General features: G+C 37.5%; 1 pseudogene; it reads left to right on the top strand.

The window, feature by feature from the left end:
• The first annotated feature begins 2,243 nt into the window (after window positions 1-2,243).
• Window positions 2,244-5,282, top strand: LOC120546430 (annotated as a pseudogene).
• Window positions 5,283-8,708: the final 3,426 nt, after the last annotated feature.

Raw genomic sequence — 8,708 nt, 5'->3', positions numbered from 1 at the left:
GAATTTCATGTGTTTCTTTACCATTAACTAACTTTAATATTAGTTAATAAAAATATAACCTTTTTTTTTAAAGTTCATAGTGCATTTATGTTAACAGATAGGCCTACAACTTTTGATTTTTATAATGTATTAGAAAATGTTTACTTTTTTTGAACATTAACAAGTGCCATTAACAAAAGTAGGCTATTGTTTATTCTTAGTGCATGGTGACTAACAAAACTTATTTATATTTTTTTATGCTGTAAAAATTACTTTTCAGTTAAGGGCAAATTTGGCTTAGCCAGAACTGCAGCTCTTCAAGTCTTTGATGACACCGACACCAATGTGGAAGAGGACATCTTCCATGAATTGATCCGAAGGCAGTCCACATTTATGCCTAACTGTAAGATGTCGGGAAAATATTGCTGGTTGGTCTGAGGGTAAGTCTGTAATAACCCTTGAGACATACTTTCGAGGACTCCAGTGTAATTATCCTGGGGTCAGAAATGCATTTACCTTTAGCAGACGCTAATACAACAAAGGGATTCATCACAAGTCTGCAGTAACATGAGAGGTGCTAATCATGCAAACATTGTCTAAAATAGTCCAGGATACAATTAAGTGCTCACTTATGAGTTTTTGCAGTTTATTAAATATTGTCACAGATTTGTTTGGTTTAATATTAGGGCCGGGACTTTAGCACATTAATTAAGATTAATTAATTACAGACTTTAATGCGTTAATTAATTTACACAAAAAAATAATTTTTATGCATTTTAATCACACTTATTTTGTGCAGGGGGTTTCTCACTGGATGAGTTTCCGTGAGGACCGATTCTACTGGCGCACCAACTAGCGTTCATGACTTCCGCCAACAACAAACCACAGTGAACATGAATGAAGAAGCGTAGCGAGACCGTTTTGGTTGACCCTGCGGATCCGGACATTTTGTTATAAAAACCAACGGATGGAAGCGCCGATAAGAGAGCCTGGTTGTTAGTGCAAGCTATGCAACAAAGGAATTCACACATCACCACAGCACATCGAGCCATTTAGCAGCTAAGCGTGGACGTTAGCCTGACTCCGATCCACACGCAACCTACACCCCACCAGATGACTGGTTTAAGGACCAGGGTAACTAGTCTGAATGTACTTGAAAGTATTGTGTTTTTACTAAAGAAGGTCTGGCCTACCTATAGGCTACCTGAATTTTTGAAATGTACTATATTTCAAATGCTATTGCTACACTTAATGGCAAAATTGCACTGGTCTGCTGGACTTGGTTGAACAAAAACAATATTTTGTTGCTTATGTATTCAGTCACTCAATGGTATACTAAAAATCCATGTGAAAAAATTACTTCTCACTGTTCTCAGGTCAAATATTTATGCAATTAAAATCACGATTAATTTGTTAAATTTAATTACAAAGCCTGTAATTAATTAGATTAATTTTTAATCGAGTCCGGCCCTTTTTAATATATAAAGCGAGGAGAGACTTGAGGTTGAGATCAGTGATGAAAAAGTGGACAAAAGGGATCTGAGTATCACTGCTTAGAGCTAGATATAGCAGAATGAGAACTAACAAGGGTGTATCTTTATCTTTACAATTTTTATTTTTAAAAGGGTTAGTTCACCCCAAAATAAAATGTCATTAATTACCTCACCCTCATGTTGTTTCCAAACCCTGTGAATATCCGTTCATCTTCAGAACACAAATGAAGAGATTTTTTGATGAAATCTGAGATCATGTGCAACAGCACGTAATTACCCCTTTCAAGGCACAGAAGGTAGTAAAGACATTAAAATAGTCTGTGTGACTCCAGTGGTTCAACTGTGACTAGAATACAAAGTGACTAGAATACTTTCAGTGGCACAGCACTGGGCCTTGAAAGTTGCAATGATGTAGCTGCCTATGGATGGTTCAGAGAAGTCTGATTCCATCAGAAATATCTTAATCTGCCTTTCCGAAGCTGAATGGAGGTATTAAGTAATGTGGGTGAGGTAATTATGACATTTTAAATTTTTTTGTTAAACTAACCCTTTTAATTTTTATTTGTGATGGAAAATGATTGCTTCAGAAGAACATTCAGATTTTGTTTGATTTAATGCCTTTAGAGAAAATATTAAAATTATGTTTTGCTTTTTCTGTCAAGAGTTTTCACCCACAAGAACCTCAACCCCAGCACATGCACAGACACTCTTTCCACTCTCTTCAACTGACCATGTGAAAGAGACCCAGGCGCAGTGGAAAATCAAACGGCAATGTTCAGCAACAGTTTTAACATTGATGCTGAAAAGGCAAAACAGGTATGTATGCATGTTTTTCCTTATGGTTAACTTTTCCTATAATATTTTCACCATTTTATTAGTCTTCATGTGTTCACCTATATTGTGGTCAATGTTTAATCAGACTGTCCAAGATGCACTGGAAAAAAATCTGGTGGTGAGGAAGTGCTTGAAGAATACCAGACAACAAAAACTTTAAAGCACAGCACCAGGCGTCAGCTTGTTAATATTGTTGTCAGTACATGACAGAAATTCATGGGTAAGACTTTAAAGCACAGATGCAATAAAAACACACAGCTGTCTATATATGTGTATGTATATATATGAGTTTTGTGTGTGTGTATGTGTATATATGTATGTGATGTATGTATATGTGTATGTATATGATGTGTGTGTGTGTGTGTGTGTGTATATGTATAAATAAATAAAATATATATATTTTTTTTACATTGCAGGAGGATCCCCACCACGAAACGGGGAAAGAAAAACTTATGCGTTTGGGTCTCTCTTTTAGCCTAGCCTGAAGACCCATTTTTCAGCAAAGGGCTATGTAAGAATCGTTTGTATTGATGTACTTGAAACACAGTCTAGTTTGACATGTTATATGTTCTCTTTTTGTGGCATGTAATAGAAGTTTCTATTATAAAATTTTATGTAACATAATGACATCATTTGTGTTCTCTTGTCTTTTTGACAGGAGCATTTCTCTGATCGAAAGGCGAGGAAAAGAGAGGGTTCATCTCCTGGCGCCTTAAAAACTTTGTCGAGGAAAAACCCAAAACGTGTTCGCTTAGAGATGACTGAAGAAGTGGAGGACCAAGACGACGAAGGAGGGATAGATGATGTCGCAACAACTTGAAGGAGATGCATGCAGAGGCAATTTCTTTCCTTGTCCACACAGCTGATGAAACTGAAGTAATGCAGAAGATGAAGGGAAACTTTTAAGCATAGACAAGAACTGGTCCATAATCCTGACCGATCAGCTGACGTCCTTGATGTCTTCCCAAGATATTTGGATGTAAAAAGGGATTGGTAAATAAAACTTTTATTCCACTTTTCAAAGATTGTTTTTAAGTGTATTTTAGATATGCCTGCTTTTGGTTACTCTTTAACATAATTGCTACTTAGAGTCATTTGTTCATATATTTATCACTCTTGCTCATACATGCCTTTCAGACATAGTGATAGACTAAGAAATCATGAATGTGTATTTACTTGAATTCTTCTAAAGACTATCAAAGACGTACACACTATCCATTTTGGTGGTAAAGGATAAAAAAGTCCCAAGAACCCTAAAAACCTTTTTAAATGCTTTTTTCCTTAAATAATTTTTCAAAAGTCCCTGTGTGTTTTTTGGGCTTTGCTCTGCTGTTCAATGCTGAAACATCCAACAAGTTTCTTAAGAGGTGGGAGACTGCATTCAAGCAAAAGATCATCAATGAAGCCAAGTCTCTTACTTCAACCGCAGAATTTGGTGTCTTCTCAATGCAGCTAGTTCGACAGGGACTGAAAATGGTTGGCATGATTTGTGAGGATGTTATAATTTAAAATTTGCTTTGGTTTCTTGCTATTGTCTAAGTTTTTTTTTTTTTTACACCCCAATCTACTCATTCAGATTGGGACAGTGACATGTCATCTGTCCTGCTGCTGTTGCATCTCCTGCCCTCCGAACTCCAGGGAGGGAAGAAGACTAAGATCAGTCCAACAGAGGCTGTTGACAGACTTGTGCATTTTCATAAGGTAAAACTCACAATGCTGTTGCAAAGATTTGGGTTAGAAACCCCAAAATGCAGTGGTTTTCATTAATTGTCCTTGGGACTGAAGCCTCTGCACATTTTGTCTCTCTGATCACGACACGCATAAGGATAGGATAGCTCACCCAAAAATGTCACCCTCAGGTTGTTCCAAACCTGTATACACATTTTCTACTGCTGAACAAAGATATTTTGAAGAAATTTTAAAAGTGTATATAACTAGCCCCTTTAGGCAGCCATGCCATTGACTGTCATACTATTCTTTTCCTATTGTAGAGTATTAGGCAACCAAGGCCTGTTTAAACTTTCTTCAAAATATCTTCCTGGTTTAGTCCAGTACAAAAATGTATACAGGTTTGGAACAAGCTGAGTTGTGGTATAATGACATCATTTTCATTTTTGAGTGAACTAACCCTTCAGTCTAGTTCATGTAGCTCTTACCTAATGATTTGAAGATCTGAAACAGGTTAGTTGAAGAAGTGAGACATGCAACATGTGCAGAGCCGTTGGTCACGACCAGGATTGAAAATTGCTGGCATAATGTGACTGTTTAAATGTACCTTCTAAGAATCTCTAATTGATTGCTTGCATTATATTGACCTACAGCTCTTGAATTTCCATGTACAACTCTTTGTTCCTAATGAAGTAAGTCAGTCACATAGCTTGGTTTGGCTGAGGGTGAATCAGCAAAAACATTCTGGTGATGGTGGTGGGGGTTGTTCCTTTAATGGTTATCCTTTCATTGTAATACACAAAGCAACTGGGTTTGTCAGGCACATATTGGGTTAAGGTGTGTCATATATTTTATTTTATTGATTTTAATTCTATTTTTAGTTCATTGTAGAATGTGAGAAGTTAACAGTAGCAGGTTTAATGCATTTATCATTTCACATTGTAATTAGTTTTTTTTCCTGTTTTTTTTAATCTATTTTATTTTTTCAGTCCTGCAACAGTATTGAAGGCCATCTCAGTGGGAGGGAGGGCCACCAGCCATTTCTACTGGGATCAAGAAGGATCAAGGGCAGGATCGACCACTTCTCGTACGTTGTGGACAAGCGCCTTATCCCTTGCTCTGGAACCAGCTCCTTAAGTGCCTTTGATGAACTTTTCAAAGTTCACTATGTCTTCAACTTGTCCCTCAGAGGAAGCCCTGGTCAACTTCTTTACCTTCCTGCAGACCACAGTTTACAACATAGACGTTGGTCTTTCAAGTAGAGTCTCCCAGAGTAAAGAGGAACTGCGTGCAAAGCTTTTAAATTAGTTTAAATGTTAAAGTGTTTCCTCTGTAAGCGTTTGCATGCAAACAGCCACTCTTTGATAGCTCATTTAAGAGTCACACACAGTTTCTATCCCGGCTTCGCTTAAGTTTAAGTTGTTGTGGCGGCCAGAGTGGCTGTAATTCCGCAGTTTTGCTCATATTCTGGGTTTGAAAGCATTTGAACAGTTTTCATGCTATTGATGGCAGTCCGGCTTTTGATTTGGCATCAGGTGAACAGTCATCTCAAAATGTTTATAATAATCAGCCAGGTTCTTTGTTTGTTGGAGAAAGTGATCCCCAAGTTGCTCTCACTGAGAATGTTACCTTTTCCAGGAGAGAGCGCAGATATATGTGCCTCAATTGTAGCCAAATTACAGTGGCAGTGGAGTAGCCAATAGCTTGGTATCATCAGTTGTTTCAGACCTTGAGGGACCTCACTACAGAAATGCATACCCAAACCTCGTCAAGATGTGATTTCTGTCATTCCTCCTAATAACCCTGTCAGATCAGCTGTGGAAGAAAGTTTAGCTCATTTTGAGAGTCCCTTTCCATGTTTAACACCGAAACTAAAAGAACTAATTATTTCAATGACAAATGGGGTGTTGTGGAGCCAGTTGAAATTGTGCTTGGCATGAGATCGACATGAGGAGAAAAAAAAAACTGGATGTTATGATCAGGTCCCAGTAAAAGATACATATGTGTATGTCCCAATTTTGGAAACTTTAAAATTTATGTGTCGAAATGTAGATGTATGTACTCTGCTGACCGAATTTACAGGAAGGCAGAAATCACTATTTGAGGACTTTTGTGATGGAAGTTACTTCCAGAGTCATCAATTATTCTCAAAACATCCCAGTGCTTTACAAAATTCAGGTGTACTACGATGAATTTGAAACCATAAACCCTCTTGGTTCTAAGCGTGAGTACACAAGGTTGGTGCTCTTTATTTTGTGCTTCGAAATCTACCTCCCAAATTTAATTCAAGACTGATGAATATCCATTTGATTGCTCTATTTCATGCGCAAGATGTAAAAAAGTATGGATTTGACCCCATCCTGGAACCGTTGATTCGTGACATAAAGATTCTAGAGACAGATGGAATTGAACTACCCATATCAACGAGTAGAGTTTATGGCACAATATGTCAAGTAATTGGAGACAACTTGGGGATGCACTCAATACTTGGGTTCACAGAATCATTTAGTGGACATTACTCCTGTCGTCTATGGTTTAACTGAAAAGGCTGATATCCAGTTAGTTTACAATGAGGATGATGTTAGAGTTATTTTTCGTGATCGTTCAATTTATGAACAGCACTGCAGTGAGTTAGAATCTGACCCTCAACTCAAGTCAACACATGGCCTCAAAAGAAACTCCGACACTCAATAGTCTCCAGTATTTTCATGTGTGCCACAACTACTCTCTAGATGTGATGCATGATCTCCTAGAAGGAGTTGTACAATTTGTAATGAAACTACTGTTTGAGTATCTTTCAGAAAATTTTGTTACACGCAGTGAATTGTTCCAAAATTTTTCCAGAATATATATTCATATGATTATAGATTTTGGAGAGAAAAAATCGTCCCACAAAGGTTAATCTAGAGCACAATGGAAATAGCATAGGGCTCAATTCTATCCAGTCACTCTGTCTTGTCAGAAACATTCCGTTGCTGTTTGGTGATATCGTAGGGATAGGTGATAAAAATTGGCATTTGCTCCTGCTCTTACTTCAAATTCTAAATCTGGTGTTTTCCCCTTGTATTTCTAAAGGCATGACTGTCCTCCTGAAAAGCATTTAACAATTGAGCACCATGAGTTATTTAAAGAGTTGTATCCACAAAAAAACTTGCTGCCCAAACACCATTTTATGGTGCATTATCCAGCTGTATTCGCAAAATTGGACCGTTAGTCCATATGTGGAGCATGAGGTTCGAGGCTAAGCATAAAGTTTTTAAGAATACACTATAGAATTTCAAAAACATCACCAAATCTCTGGCAAAAAGTCATCAGATGTCAATAGGCTATCTTTGGGAAACAACACCATTCAGTCAAGTTGAGTGTGGACCAATGAAAACATTTTGTTGGAATGATGTTGAAAATGGTGAGAAGTTGGCAGGAATGCTACAGAATCCAATACAAACAAGCATGCTTTCCATGAACTGGGTTAAACTAGATGGGACAGAATATAGACCAGACCTCATTGTATGCAATGAAATTGAAAATAAAAAATTATTTCCTGTTTTCAGTCAGATTCGAAAAATACTCTTCATTGACAGCACTGTGTATTTTATCGTCGACAAACTTTTCACAGAAAAATTTTCAGATCATCATCATGCATTTAAAGTAGAGAGATACTGTGAGTTGGGTGAACTTGTAAAAGCAACAGCTGAAGTTCTACAGCGCCTTTTGATCTGCAGTGTACATATGGGTCAGATGATGGGGAGTATATTGTACCTTCCTTTGTGTTGGTGTAATTGTTTTGTCTGTGTTGTTGAAAATAAAATGTCAAACTGATACAAACGTTTTGACTTATTTAATTGAATGCACATTGCACACAGTTTGGTGTATTTTTAAAAAATACCAATTACACTTAATTACCTTAATCAAGGGTTTGTATGAGCACTATAAGTGCGAAGTAAAATCTCTTGGTGTTGAGATATTGACACACACCTGGTGTAATTTCAACACTAACTTGGTTTAAATGAGGGGGGGAAACACTAATGGTGTTAACGGTGAACACTTACAGCAGGGATCCTCCCAAAGGTGTGATGCGTGCACCCCAGAGTCTCGTGAGCTGCCACCAGGGGTGCGTGAGAGGAAAGATTTAATGGCGGTCTGTTTTTAAATGGGTTTTTCCCATACAAAAAATTTAATAGGCCTGGCCTATTGCTACAATGTTTCTTTACGTGGCTGAAAATACCGTGCTTTCTGTTAATGAGCCTGTGTATGTCACTCGTCCTCTTAAAAGTGGAAGCTTGTGCGTAGCTTTGTTGCATTATCTTGAAACTTTGTTGATGTTGTTATTGTCATGTGTGTTCTGGTTATTTCGCATGATTAAACATGAGTCTTTATATGCCCGATAAAAACAAAGCTTTGTTTGCGGGTTTTTAAGTGGAAATTGGGGATGCGCCAACCGTTTGGGACATAGAAGAGTGCGGGGAAAAAGTTTGGGAACCGCTGACTTACAGTGTTGTTTTACACTAAGCAAGTGTTAAAAAAGTAACACTATTTAAAGTGTTGGTTTAACTCTATTTAGTGTGGACCTATATAAACTCCGAAAAGTGTTAATTTTAACACTATGAGTGTTGATTTAACACTTTCAAATTTGCTGTGGTCAAACACACTAATCCCTAGTGGCGAGCTGGACGGGAAATTGACAAGTCGTCGGTCTTAAACTAGCAAAGACACAAAGACAAGATTGGCTGTAGT

The sequence above is a fragment of the Perca fluviatilis genome, chromosome 18 (genome assembly GCF_010015445.1).
Source record: "Perca fluviatilis chromosome 18, GENO_Pfluv_1.0, whole genome shotgun sequence".
Classification (NCBI taxonomy): domain Eukaryota; kingdom Metazoa; phylum Chordata; class Actinopteri; order Perciformes; family Percidae; genus Perca; species Perca fluviatilis.
The sequence above is the reverse complement of the archived record's forward strand: the minus strand, read 5'-3'. Positions and strand labels throughout refer to the sequence as shown.